The sequence below is a fragment of the Aegilops tauschii genome, chromosome 2 (genome assembly GCF_002575655.3).
Source record: "Aegilops tauschii subsp. strangulata cultivar AL8/78 chromosome 2, Aet v6.0, whole genome shotgun sequence".
Lineage (NCBI taxonomy): Eukaryota > Viridiplantae > Streptophyta > Magnoliopsida > Poales > Poaceae > Aegilops > Aegilops tauschii.
Window position 1 is genome coordinate 302,898,396 of NC_053036.3, and position 15,482 is coordinate 302,913,877.

Consider the following 15,482-nt stretch of genomic DNA (forward strand, 5'->3'; position numbering starts at 1 on the left):
GCCTACCCAGGCCGCGCGCGCGGGCGAACATCTGCCAGCCGCGAGCCAGGGCTATGTTGCCCGCCGCGGAAGTCTCGACCGCAACCCAAGAGGCCTTACTGCAGCAACCATCCGCCTGCAACCAGAGCCCGCCTGGACCAGAGGCCGGCGGTTCGTCGGCAAAGAAGCGCGGAAGCTGGAGCTAGTTGCCAGCCGGGTTCTTCGACCAGACGACGAACTCCGGCGACACTTCCGCCGAATGGAAGCGCGGACGGGGAGGCCGCGCCACCATGGCACGCCTCCCTTCGTCAACTAGGCCGCCATGGCCGGGACGACCCCCTCCGCGTGCCGCGGCGCCGCCGCGACGGTGGGCCGCGGCAGGGGTCGCGACGTGCTTGTGCGGACGGCCGCGTCCGTGCTTGGGCGCCGGGGAGCCGGGCCCCTCACGAGGGGCCTTCCCCTTCTCGGCGGCAGAGAACTTCCTTCATGGCGTCATTGGTGGCGCTGTTAGCGATGGAGTGAGGAGGAAGAAGCAAGCGAGCAAGGAAGAGATGGGCGACGGGGGCTCCGCCCCTTCCCCATTTATAGCGAGAGGAGGCCAACCGGCGCCCCCCACGATCACAGGTAATGATGGTTTTCCTTGCATGTCGCAGGGAATTGTCAAGTCGTGCAGTTGCGGAGGCAACGTGGGGAAGCGGAGATGCCCACGCCCAATCAACCGCCACGCGTCAACCAAGGCCGCAGGCTTTGGGGGCCCGCTGCACTCCGTACTTGACCCTTGGCTTTGCCTCGAAGCCAAGACCGAGCGTGCCTTGGGCCCGGGGGCTACTGTCGGTGTTCTGGGAACGGGGGTCCCCAGACTTGCCTGCCAGCGGCTCACGGCGTGGCTAAGCTAGCGGGCCATATGGCCCATCTTCATCAACAAGGCAATCAAGACCCTCGCGAGGGGCCAAGCCTTGCGGGGCGGACAACGCAAGACATCCTCGGGAGTAGCCTAGCCAGGCAGGCTCACGCGGAGCGGAGATATCAAGGCGGGGCAAACCTCACGAGGCTCTCGTGACGTGAGCCATGACACTCGACACCAGGCAGGCGCCAGCGCGTGCATCGTCCTTGTTTCCTCTTTGGTGCTAAGGAGGCAGGCGCAGGCACGGAGTACCGAGGCATCAGGCAAAGGTTACCATATCAGTGCAAGGAGACCAAGACCAGCAGGACGGCAAGACGGAGGTCACCGTGGAGCCCACGACGGCGTCATCACCAGAGCCTTTAGCAGGCGAAGACCACTTTTGTCAGGATAGCTTGTACTAGCTGTCCCCTTTCAAATTTGCCCGCCGTTGTTGGCTCCCTCCCCGCTCATTATTTGGGGAGAGGACCAGGGCCTATATAAGTAGAACTAGCCACCACAGTAGGAGGAGAGGGTTCTCATCCACAAGTCCACAGAGCACAAGAACACCCCAACCTCAGGAGGTTGTTCTTCCCCTTGTACTGTTCATCATCAGCCCAAGAGGCAATCCACCACCACCACCACACTGGAGTAGGGTATTACACCACAACGATGGCCCGAACCAGTATAAATCACGTGTCTTTCTGTGTTGCGAGTTCGTCGAGTTCGTCCGTGAGATCTTAGCGAGCTAGGGCGCGGATCGGTAGGAGGGGAAGAACTTTGTGCGCACCCCAGAGTTCGAACCTTAAGGGTTTCGCCGGAACACCACATCCGACATACCCCATGAGGTCTTTGCTCTAACTTGGCATGCAGATGTTAGTCAGCATATGACGCCTTGCATTGCTTACTTTATACATCATATATGTCATCTGATTAGTTTAGACATGCTTTGTGTGAATGCCATCTGTTTAGTTTTTATATCATATATGTTAATTATGCAATGCCATCTTGTTTAGCCCGACATCATATATTTGAATTATGCAATGTCATCTTGTTTAGCCAGTCATCATATATGTGAATTATATCATGCAATCCTTTTTTTCATTATGTATTACATTTCTCAACAATGTTAGTACATTCAACTACTCTTCCTATGCATCAGCCATTTGACACGATGATGGAAACATCTGGAGTGAAAACAAGGTCTTTAGAGCAGAGAGTGCTACCCGATGAAGCACCTATCTTGCCGGTTATAGATAGCTCCTCAGAGGAGAATTCAGAGATAGATGACCAGTCCTATTTCCCCTCGAGGTGTATGCTCTAACTTGGCAGGGTTATATTGCTCATATCATGCATATGGTGTCTTGCATTGCTATGCCATTTGCTATAGTTTAGACATGCTTTGTGTGAATGCCACCTATTTACTATACCATATATGTGAATTATGCAATGCCATCTTGTTGCAAGGCATTATATATGTGAATTATGAAATGCCATGCTGTTTAGCCAGGCATCATATATGTGAATTATATCACTCCATCCTTTTTTTGTATTTCAAATTCCATTTGTCGACAATGTTTATATATTCAACTACTCTTTATGTGCATTAGCCGTTTGAATTGGTGATGGAAATTTTTTGGAGTGAAAACAAGGTCTTCAGAGCAGACAATGCTACCTGCTGAAGCAGATATCTTGCTGGTTACAGATAGCTACTCAGAGGAGGATTCAGAGACAGATGACTAGTCCTATTTCCCCCCTGAGGTGTATTCTCAAACTTGGTAGGGCTATATTACTCATATCATGCATATGGTGTCTTGCATTGCTTAGTTAAGACATCATATACACAATATTGAATGACATCTGCTTAGTTTTGACATCATATATGTGAATGCCATCTGCTTACTTTCTTAGTATATAAATCATATATGTGAATTATATCATGCCATCATGTTTACATAGACAACACATGTGAATTATGGCATGGCAACCTATTTAATAAAGACATCATATAGTTATATCATGTCATCCTGTTTACATAGTCATCATATTTTGAATTATGTCATTCTATCCATGAATTATATCATGCCATCATGTTTCCATAGACAACATGTATGTGAATTATGGCATGCCAACCTATTTAATAAAGACATCATATGGTTATATCATGCCATCTTATTGACATTGTCATCATATTTTTGAATTATGTCATTCTATCCTATATAGTTAGCCATCATATATGTGAAATTGCGTCATGCTATCATGTTTCATTAGACAACATATATGTGAATTATTTCATGCACTCTTTTATTCCTCACTATCCATTGCACCTGTCTATCATACAATGTGTGTACATTAAATTACTTTTCTTGTTTATCAACCATTTGAATTAGAGGGGGTGATGGAAGCATCTGAGGGAGTAAAAACACGGTCTTCAAAAAAGACAATCCTACTGGTGGCTGCAGATAGAACCACAGTTGTACTTGCCCAAGAACCACCCCACCACACATAACCCAGACTCTCACATATTGTACCCTACCCTGTTGGATAGAGAACTAGCCACACCCCATCTAACCCCAATCCCAATAGATAGTAACCCAGTTCCAGTTGACACAACATCATCTCCACCACAGAGCTCCCAAACTCGAGTAGTTAGTAAGGCAACTACAGTGCCCAAAGCACAAGGAACACCATTGCGAACCCCAACTCAACTATTAAAGCAGAAGAAACTGTTCCTAGGTCAGATTTCGTACCTATGGTGCATACTCCTTTGCTCTTGCATCACTGTATTTACTCATACCAACTAATTTCAAAGTTAAAGGATCCAACTGAAACTCCAATGGCGCAATAGGTATCTTTTATACTTAGTACGATAAGCAACACGTTAGAGGAGTACTAGTGCTACAAATCACAAGGATGTTCTTAACACATCGTACCAATTAAGATGCAAGCCTACTCGTTGCTAGCCTCCTAGATGTAGATGGTACGCATGAAGAGGGCCTGCCCTTCATTTCCAAGGTGGAGCATGACGATCAACTTGTCACCTTCGTCGCAATATAATTGTCACGAATGTCCTTCCTACCATTGACGACAAGATGTCCATCTTATCGCGGTGTGGAATACATGGTTGCCATGTTAATCGTGTCAGAGATGACAATTCTCATGTCAACATTTGCTCAATCACCACAACACGTGCGAGTTTCTGTTGCAAAACTCAATTGGTAAACATACATGTATATTACAAAACATGAATAACTTGACACTAAATACAACTGCAATGCAATCTTACTAGGAGTCACTTGTCCTTCTTAACATTTCTCTTGTTTAGCATGTGCACTAACGGCACAAAGGACCCATCGTATGGTCCATCGCTGATGTACACCTAAGCACTAACATTTTGGGCCGATGCCCCCCAGGTAAACATCCAGTGCAGTAAAGGTCCGCCCAGAGAACACCTAACCCTAAACTCTTCCCTCCACTTCTTTTTATATTACCCCCTTCTATCCGTCTTAACTAGCAATTCATCGCATCAATATCTCCTGCACACATCTTACCACCTCAACCCCCTCCTGCGACTACCCTTCCATCAACACTTCCTTTCCACCCACATGTTCATAATGCATCTAGGCCGCCTATGGATTTTGGTGGTTCATGGCAAGGAAATTAAGAGGAACATATTTTAATTGAGTATATTTCAGATTAATTTCTCATGTTTAAGTAAAAAAAGATGGCAAACCCCAAACATTGAGTTTCCCAAGGCTCAATGGCTTGTTGTTTTGTAGGACTTCTAGTGGATCTAAGGCTTCACATTGAGTCCAAGGACAATTGCTCAATGAACATGGGCACAAGCATTAGGAGTAGGGATGAACACTTCCACAAACAATGTTATCCCTCAAAGTTTCCCCTCATTTTGTTTCATTAGCTATTACATGTTGAGATAGCACCGATGGGCCAACTCGTATCACCACTGGCGCGCCAGCGGCCCATCAGTGGTTTCGGGTCAGTGATGACTTAGTCATCAGTGATGAGCTAGTTGACCCGTTTGTGATGACTTTCATCACTGACCAGTTGAATGCTACTTGTGAGTTGCGTTGAGATTTCCCCGAAGAGGAGGGGATGATGCAGTACAGCAGAGATAAGTATGTTCCTTAGTTATGAAACCAAGGTTATCAATCCTGTAGGATAATCACGCAAAAACTTTGTTAGCGGCACCTGCACACAAAATAACAAATCCTCGCACCCAATGTGAACAAGGGGTTGTCAATCCCTTTGCGATTATTTGCAAGATTAAATTGTATGGTGATAGATAGATAGATCAAAAAAGTACAAAATAAAATAAATAAAGTAAAATTGCAGCAAGGTATTTTTAGAATTTTTAATATATGATAAAGGTAGGCCCGGGGGCCATAGTTTTCACTAGAGGCTTCTCTCCTGAAAATAACATACAGTGGGTAAACAAACTACTGTTGGGCAATTGATAGAAAAGCAAATAATCATGATGATATGCAAGGCAATGATCATGTATATAGGAATCACGTCCGAGACAAGTGATTGCTAGTATTTGCGTTGGTATTTTCCCGAAGAGGAGAGGATGATGTAGGACAGTAACGGTAAGTATTTCCCTCAGTTATGAAACCAAGGTTATCAATCCAGTAGGAGGATCCACCCACACTACGTAAACAACACCTGCACACAAATAACAAATAATTGCAACCCAATGCGTAAGAGGGGTTGTCAATCCCTCCTCGGTATTGAGACATATTAAATTGTATGAGATTTGGTAAATAGATCTAACAAAAACACAAAATAAAATAAATAAATAAAACTTGCAGCAAGGTATTTTTGTTTTTTGGATAAATAGATCTGAAAGTAATATGATAGGAAATAGACCCCGGGGCCGTAGATTTCACTAGAGGCTTCTCTTGAGAAAATAGCATACGGTGGGTAAAATAATTACTGTTGTGCAATTGATAGAAAAGCGAATAATCATGAAGATATCCAAGGCAATGATCATGTATATAGGCATCACGTCCAACATTAGTAGACCGACTCCTGACTACATCTACTACTATTACTCCACACATCGACCACTATCCAGTATGCATCTAGTGTATTAAGTTCATGAAGAAACAGAGTAATGCAATAAGAACGATGACATGATGTAGACAAGATCTATTCATTTAGGAATAGACCCCATCTTCTTATCCTTAATGGCTACGACACATGCGTGTCATGTCTCCTTCTGTCACTGAGATTGAGCACCGCAAGATCGAACCCATCACAAAGCACCTCTCCCCATGGCAAGAAAACTCAATCTAGTTGGCCGAACCAAACCAACATTTCGGAGAAGAAATACGAGGCTATAACAATCATGCATAAAAGAGTTTAGAGAATACTAAAATAATATTCATAGATAGAACTGATCATAAACACACAATTCATCGGATCCCAACAAACACACCGCAAAAAGTCATTATATCAAATAGTCTCCAAGAACATCGAGGAGAACATTGTACTGAAGATCAAAAAGAGAGAAGAAGCCATCTAGCAACTACCTACGGACCCGTAGATATGTAGTAAACTACTCACGCATCATCGAAGGGGCAAGGGTGTTGATGAAGAACCCCTCAGTGATCGTTGACCCCTCCGGCAGAGTGCCGGAAAAGGCCTCTAGATTCGATCCCATGGTTCTGGAACTTGCGGCGGCGAAACTGTTTTCTCACGACCCCCTAGGGTCTTTAGGATTTTAGAGTATTTATAGAGCTAATAGGAGGTGGAGGGGGTGCCTGTGGGCTCCACTACCCACGAGGGCGCGCCCTGGTGCCTAGTGGGCTCCACAGGCCCCCTCTGGTGCACTTCCTGGGCCTCCTGGGTGTCTTGTGGGCAGAAAAATTCTCCAAAAAGTTCCTTGGCATTTGGACTCCGTTTGGTAATGATATTCTTTGAAGTAAAAACAAGAAAAAAACAACAACTGGCACTGGGCACTATGTCAATAGGTTAGTCCCCAAAAATGATATAAAGTTGTTAGTAAAAGGATATAAAACATCCAAGATTGATAATATAACATCATGGACCAATAAGAAATTATAGATACGTTGGAGACATATCAGCATCCCCAAGCTTAATTCCTGCTTGTCCTCGAGTAGGTAAATGATAAAAACAGAATTTTTGATGTGGAATGCTGCCTAACATGTTTATTACATATTATTTTCTTTTGTAGCATGGACATTTGTACTTTTAAGATGATTCAAATCAATAGTCTATATTTGACATGAGGACATCATTACTCAAGCATATCAACAAGAAACCACGTATTTCAAAATATCAACACTAACAGAAGCTATCCCTAGCCCATTATGCTCAATCATTGATCCATTCATGAAACACACTCGAATTTTAACCATGCCCAATGCACAGGTATGATAATAGTGTTCCATACTTGGTGCTTTATAAGAGAAGATGGAGACTAAATAAAAATAAAAATTTCATAAAAGTAAATAGATAGGCCCTTTACAGAGGTAAGCAGAGATTTGTAGAGGTGCTAGAGCTCAAAGCTTAAATTGAGAGATAAGATTGTTTTGAGAGGCATGCTTTTCCTGTCAACGAAAACGACCGAGAATTCCCAATACTTTCCATTCTAGATAAATCATAGGCGGTTCCCAAACATAAAATAAAGTTTATTCCTTTTTCCACCATTCTTTCACAATCCATGGTTAGCTGTATCCACGGGTGCCTTCCATACCAACACTTTCCAAGGAATTTATTATTGACAACATAAAATATATCTTTTTCATTTTAGGACTAGGCATCCCTATTACCAGCCACACTCTCATGCAATGAAAAGTAAATAAACACTCATCTTGAGAATAGAATATCTAGCATGGAAAATATTGGCCACCCCTGCTGCTTCATGAGCGGTACGGGCACACAAAAAGGAAATTCATTTTGAAATTTAGAGTTGGCACATAAAAATTTACTTGGAACCGCATGGAAATACCGCATATAAGTAGGTATGGTGGAATCATTTGGCACAACTTGGTTTAAGGAGTTTGGATGCACAAGTAGTATTCCCACTTAGTACAAGGGAATACTAGCAAATAGATTTAGAAGCAACCAACCAAAAAACAAAAACGATCATTAAACACAACGAACACCGAATAATGCACCTCAAGTAGGATGTAACTTCATTGCATAAATATTGACTTTCGTGCTTGCATAGGGAATCACAAACCTTAACACCAATATTCTTGCTAAAGCATAATTACTCACCAACATGACTCACATATCACTATCTCCTTATCTCAAAACTATTACGAGGAATCAAGTTTATAATATCCAATGATCTTCATGAAAGTTTTTATTATACCCCTCTTGAATATCTATCACTTTGGGACTAATTTCATATTTTACCGTTGCTACTAATAAAGCTCTCAAATAAATTTAAGAGAAGTATGAGAGCACATATTTCTTCAAAACAATTTTCATCTCTCAAAATAATATAAGTGAAGCATTGAGAGGATATTTTTTGAAAATTTACTAACTCTCAAAATAATCTAATTGAAGCATGAGAGTATTTATTCAAAAATAAAACTACCACCATGCTCAAAAAGATATAAGTGAAGCACTAGAGCAATTCGATAGCTCAATTTTTTTTGAATTGAAGCACATAGAGCAATTCTAACAAATTATGGCATAATTATGGCTATCTCAAATAGTGTGTCCAACAATGATGATTTTGACAAAGTAAAAAGCAAAACAAGCAAAGAATCATATAATACGAGATGCTCCAAGCAAAACTCATGATATGTGACGAATAAAAATATAGCTCCAAGTAAAATTACCGATGGTCGTTAGAAGAAAGAGGGGATGCCCCGCTTAGTTGCTTGGTTCTCCTTGAATATTACTTTTGGGTGCCATGGGCATCCCCAATCTTAGGCAATTTTCACTCCTTATTCCTTCATCCATCGTGATCTCACCCAAAACTTGAAAACTTCAATCACACAAAACTTAACAAAACCTTTGTGAGATCCGTTTGTATAATAAAGCAAATCAACACTCTAAGTACTGTTGCAAACCCATTCATATTTTATTATTGCATTATACTTACTTTATTCTAACTTTACCATGGCTTGTACCCTCCGATACAATCCATAGATTCATCAAAATAAGCACACAATGCAACGAAAACAGAATCTATCAAAAACAGAACAGTCTGTAGTAATCTGGACTTTAACCATCACAAAGCACCTCTTCCCATGGCAAGAAAACTCAATCTAGTTGGCTAAACGAAACCAATGTTTCGGAGAAGAACTACGAGGTTATAACAATCATGCATAAAAGAGTTCAGAGAAGACTCAAATAATATTCATAGATAGAACTGATCATAAACTCACAGTTCATCGGGTTACAACAAACACACCGCAAAAAGTCATTACATCAAATAGATCTCCAAGAACATCGAGGAGAACATTGTATTGAAGATCAAAAAGAGAGAAGAAGCCATCTAGCTATTTCCTACTGACCCATACGTCTGTAGTAAACTACTCACGCATCATCGGAGGGGCAAGGGTGTTGATGAAGAACCCCTCCGTGATCGTTGACCCCCTCCGATAGAGTGCTAGAGAAGGTCTCTAGATTGGATCTCGTGGTTCTGGAACTTGCGGCGGCAGAAACTGTTTTCTCTTGACTCCCCTAGGGTTTTGGGGATTTTAGAGTATTTATAGAGCTGATAGGCGGTGGAGGGGGTGCCTATGGGCTCCACTACCCACCAGGGTGCGCCTCGGGCCTCTGTCACGCCTTGGTACCTAGTGGGCCCCACAGGTCCCCTCTAGTGCACTTCTTGGGCCTCCTGGGTGTCTTCTAGGCAGAAAAAAAATCTCCAAAAAGTTTTGTGGCATTTGGACTCTATTTGGTATTGATATTCTATGAAGTAAAAAACAAGCAAAAGACAACAACTGGCACTAGGCACTATTGAAAGTGCAAGTGGCACTTATACTATATTTTGGTGTGATGACAATGTGGTTAGTTGAACTAATATCGGTTATTAAAGTTTATCTCAGGATATTGGTTCCAAGTGCTTCGTGATGGAGATGTGCGACTCCCCAATTCAAAAAGGTCAAAGGCGTGGTCTTCCGGTGAATGGAAGGTTTAGTTTTTGGTTTGCTTCGAGTCATAGGGAAGACCGCACTATTAAGAGGGGTTTGTCTGGATGGAAGTTGTGTGGGAATGCCATTTCCGAACCATATACACTAAGGCTACCCACTCCTACCACCTAAAATCCTAGTGTGTGTGCTTGTGGTACTCAGAAAGTTTGTGGCAGAAAGTTACTGGGTACCCCGTGCTTATGGGGTCTTTGGACCCCCGCGCGCATGGGGTACTGCGTAACTCTCTGGGTACCTCATGTGCATGGGGTCTTTTGACCCCCGTGCGCACGGGGTACTGTGTAAACTCTCTGGGTACCCCATGCGCACGGGGTCTTTTGAACCCCATGCGCACGGGGTGGTGTGAAAGTCTCTGAGTACCCCGTGCGCACGGGGCTGACTTAGCCCGTGCGCACGGGGTCCAACGAGCAGAAATCCCCACCCGACCAAGAACACTATAAAAGGCCCCTTCTTCCACCTCCAACCTCTAACCCTAATGTCTTGTTGAGCTCCATCATTGCTACACCTTATTTTGCTCAATACTCTCAGTCCCTCCACCCAAACTTGTTGAAACTTTGGGGATTGGGAGAGCAAGACCCAATCTACATGTTGACCAAACCAAATCGCGTTCCCCGCAACATTTCTTCCCCATTGACTTGTTACTCTTGGAGCTTGGGCTCCTAGGCGGTTCAAGGTTCCTTCAGAAGCTTCCTTGCTTGTGGTGTGCTCCGGAGAAGTTTGTAAAGGTGTGGTGGTCGCCTTCAAGACCAACCCCGAGTGACTTGAGGCTCATCCGTTGGGGGTGACTCGAAGGAGATTACGGTGAGCCTTCGGTGGCGTTTCGCAAGCTTTGGCTCCGGCACCGCTCCAAATGGAGAGTAGCTCTTCCCCAAGTAAGAGTGAACTTTGGGATAAAATCCGCGTCCTTGTCTCACTTGTGGTTAATCCTTTCCCGCACCTTACTTTGCTTTGTATGCTTGTTGGCTTGCTACTTAGATTGTTGCCTAGCATATTTAGTGTGACGCCCGGGTAATTAAGCTATAGTAACCCTCTGGAAATGATGCCACGTCACCTTGGTTAGTGTTGATAATCTCTCGTTAGTTCAAACACCGGTTCAAAATTCAAATTCAAAATATGGCAAACAACAAAAGTTTTCAAACATTAAAACAAAAATGTTCGGACTGTGTCAAATATTACATAGGTAATTATAGTGAAGAAAACACATGTTTGGAAAATGCTAAGATGCTCTAAAATAAATAAAACAGAAAAAGGGAAAAGAATAAAAAGCAGAAAACAAATCTAACAAAAGAAAAACTAAAAAAAAAACCTGCTGGGCCTTGGCCCAGCTGGCCACCAGGCCGGCCCAGCCACGCCTCACTTCACTCCCCCATATTCCCCCTGTCTAGGAAACCCTAGATCGAACCACCCCACTTCCCCCACTCCCTCTCGCTCCCCCTCCCGATCCGATCTGGATCGGGGCTGCGATCCCGTCGCCGCTCGATGTCCCGGATGCCGCCGCCCGACGCCGTCATTGGACCCCGCCGCCGCCCGTCGCCTCGTCCTCCTCGTCTCCACGCCGGCGACGAGTCCCCGTTCTCCTCCACAAAGGCTCCACCGAGCCTCGCCGCCCCCCTGCTCACCAACGTGGGTGAGAACCCCGTTGCCTCCCGCCTGTACTCCTGCGCCCGCCGTGGCCTCGCTCATGCCCACTGCCCCGTGGTCGCGCTCACCGCGCCTGGTCTTCGCGCTCGCTGCGACCAGGCCGCGCTCCTGCATGCCCCATCCGCCCCTGCTCACCCCCTCCTTCGGAGACACACGCGCTCGCCCGCGCAGGCCCCCGACGCGGCCACCCGCACCGCAGGCTGCGCCCATGGATGCCTCGCCCCGGCCTCCTCGCTCCGCGCTCACCACGACCCCGCCGCGCCCACGGCACCGCCTTCGCGCGCGCACCCGCATCACCACACCCGCCTGCGCTCGCCCCTCCCCGCGCTACCCCCCGCGCGCCCCCGCGAGCACCTGGCCGCGCGCCTCGTGTTGAGGCAACGCCTCGCCGGTGGCTTTGCCGTTGGTCGCCTGCGGCCCCGCACCTGTCGGCCCAATCTGTCGCACCCAATCTGCCGTCCCGCGCAGCCCTGCCCAGGCGCTCATTTGTGCGACCCCGCTCCGGCGCCGCCTAGCCACTTCCCGCTTTAGCTCCGGCCACCCCGAGCCGCCCTATGGCCGCGTACCAGCGGCCCTGGCCTCGCCCTACCCCGCTCCGGCGCCGCCCGGTGCTCCTCCCGTCCCTCCCGCACCGGCCACTGGCTGCCGGCCTCGCCACGCCGCGGCCCCCTCGCTGCCCGCCGCCCGGGTCCGCCCACTCCTGGGCATGCGCCCGCTCGGGCAGTGCCGTGTGCCCGTTAGCACCCGAACCCGATAGGCCCCTCTAGGCCAATGACATGGGGTCCCAGCCCAGAACGTTTTTATATAAAAAAGAATTAAAAAAGAATAATAAAATATTAATTAATTAATTAATCAGTTAATTAACTAAACTAATTAACTTAATTAATCATAATTAGATTAATCTAATCACTAATTAACTGTTAGTTAATTAATCAGTCAATGACATGCGGGACCCTCACGTCAGTTTGACCAGTCAACACCTCTGTTGACTGCTGACGTCATGCTGACGCCATGCTCATGCAATAATACTAATTTTGAATTAATTTAATAATAATAATTTAGAAAATGTTTTAAAATTATAGAAAATTAATATAAAATAAACCGTAGTTCGGATGGAAAAACTTTGTACATGAATGTTGCTTAGAACGACGAGACGAATCCGGATACGCTGCCTATTTGTCCGCCACACATCCCTAGCATAACAAACATGCAAATTCCCCCTCCGGTTCATCTGTTCGAAAACGTGAAACACCGGGAATACTTTCCCGGATGTTTCCCCCTTCGCCGGTATCACCTACTACCGCGTTAGGGCACACCTAGCACCGTTCATTGTCATGTCATGCATCGTCATGCATATGTTTGATTTTATATTTATTGTTTCTTCCCCCTCTTCGCTCCCTAGACACCGAGACCGATGCCGCTGCTACCCAGTACGACTACGGTGTTGACGACCCCCCTTCTCGGCTGAGCTTCCAGGCAAGCCCCCCCTTGATCACCAGATATCGCCTATTCCTTCTCTCTACTGCTTGCATTAGAGTAGTGTAGCATGTTACTGCTTTCGATTACTCCTATTCTGCTGCATAGCCTCTCATTGTTGCTATAGTTGTTACCCTGACCTTCAATCCTAAATGCTTAGTATACGATGCTACTTTTCCATCAGTGGCCCTACATTCTTGTCCGTCTGCTATGCTATAATATCGGGCCGTGATCACTCGGGAGGTGATCACGGATATATACTATATACTTTATACATGATACATGTGGTGACTAAAGTCGAGTCGGCTCGTAGAGTACCCGCGAGTGATTCACGGATTGGGGGCTGAAAGGACCTTTGTCCCGACGACCCTCTGGGTGGATCTTTGTGGCGGAGCGACAGGGCAGGTTAAGACTACCTAGGTGAGAGGTGGGCCTGGCTCTGGTCGGCGTCCATGGTTACTTCAAAATAACACGCTTAACGAGATCTTAGTATTTGATCTGAGTCTGGCCACTGGCTTATACGCACTAACCAACTACGCGGGAATAGTTATGGGCACTCGACGTCGTGGTATCAGCCGAAGCCTTCGTGACGTCAGCGACTGAGCAGGGTGCGCCGGGTTGGACCGCGTAACGCAACTTCCTTTGAAATGGAGGTTTCTAGGTTTGCTCTCCGGCCGCCCACGCAACGTGCAAGTGTGCAATGGGCGATGGGCCCAGACCCTTGCGCGCATAGGATTTAGACCGACGTGCTGACCTCTCTGTTGTGCCTAGGTGGGGCTGCGACGTGTTGATCTTCCGAGGCCGGGCATGACCCAGGAAAGTGTGTCCGGCCAAAGGGGATCGAGCGTGTTGGATAATGTGGTGCACCCCTGCAGGGAAGTTAATCTATTCGAATAGCCGTGATCTTCGGTAACAGGATGACCCAGAGTTGTACCTTGACCTTATGACAACTAGAACCAGATACTTAATAAAACACACCCTTCCAAGTGCCAGATATAACCCGGTGATCTCTCTCACACAGGGCGACGAGGGGAGGATCGCCGGGTAGGATTATGCTATGCGGTGATACTTGGTGAACTTACCATCTACTCTCTTCTACATGCTGCAAGATGGAGGCTACCAGAAGTGTAGTCTTCGACAGGACTAGCTATCCCCTCTTATTCTGGCATTCTGCAGTTTAGTCCACCGATATTGCCCCTTTACACAGATACCCATGCATATGTAGTGTAGATGCTTGCTTGCGAGTACTTTGGATGAGTACTCACGGTTGCTTTGCTCCCCCTTTTCCTTTCTTCTTGGTTGTCGCAACCAGATGCTGGAGCCCAGGAGCCAGAAGTCACCGTCGGCGACGACTCCTACTACACCGGAGGTGCCTACTACTACGTGCAGGCTGCTGACGATGACCGGGAGTAGTTTAGGAGGATCCCAGGCAGGAGGCCTGCGCCTCTTTCTATCTGTATCCCAGTTTGTGCTAGCCGTCTTATGGCAACTTGTTTACTTATGTCTGTACTCAGATATTGTTGCTTCCGCTGACTCGTCTATGATCGAGCACTTGTATTCGAGCCCTCGAGGCCCCTGGCTTGTATTATGATGCTTGTATGACTTATTTTATTTTTAGAGTTGTGTTGTGATATCTTCCCGTGAGTCCCTGATCTTGATCATACACGTTTGCGTGTATGATTAGTGTACGATTGAATCGGGGGCATCACAAGTTGGTATCAGAGCCGACTGCCTGTAGGAATCCCCCTTCCACACTCCTTGGCCGAAGTCGAGTCTAGTCATTGCAAAACTTTTACTAACGTGGCAGTGTGGCATACGGGCCCACGTCGCCATTGGGTGGCATTAGGATCTTTTATTCCTCGTCTATACTCTGGGACTCTGAGCTCTCTTCTATTGGGGTAAATGATTTTTCTAAAAACAAAACTAACTTTAGGTTCTCGAAAATACTTTCTCCCGGAGAGCCCCTCACTTCAGATGACCGCTTGCTGCACTAGAAGACTCCGAATTTACTCTACGATGTTCTCTCAAGTCTTTGTGCCATCGCATTTGCGATTTCCTTCCACCGTCAACCCCTATGAAAATGGCATACACTTGCCATTCCTACAATCATTCCCCGTTGATCTTGTTATTACATGATGCCCCGAAATACTCTCTGTTGTCCCGAGAATCCTTTGAGCTTACTGCCTTGCAGTTCCTTACCACATGAATACCCCTATGGATAATTCCTCACACTTGTCGAGTATCCGTTCATCCACAGTTCATTCCTGTATTTCACAAATGTCTTCGAAATACCATTCGATCTTCCAAAAATCCCCAACAGCCTATTGCTCTTGAAATTCTTACTTGCT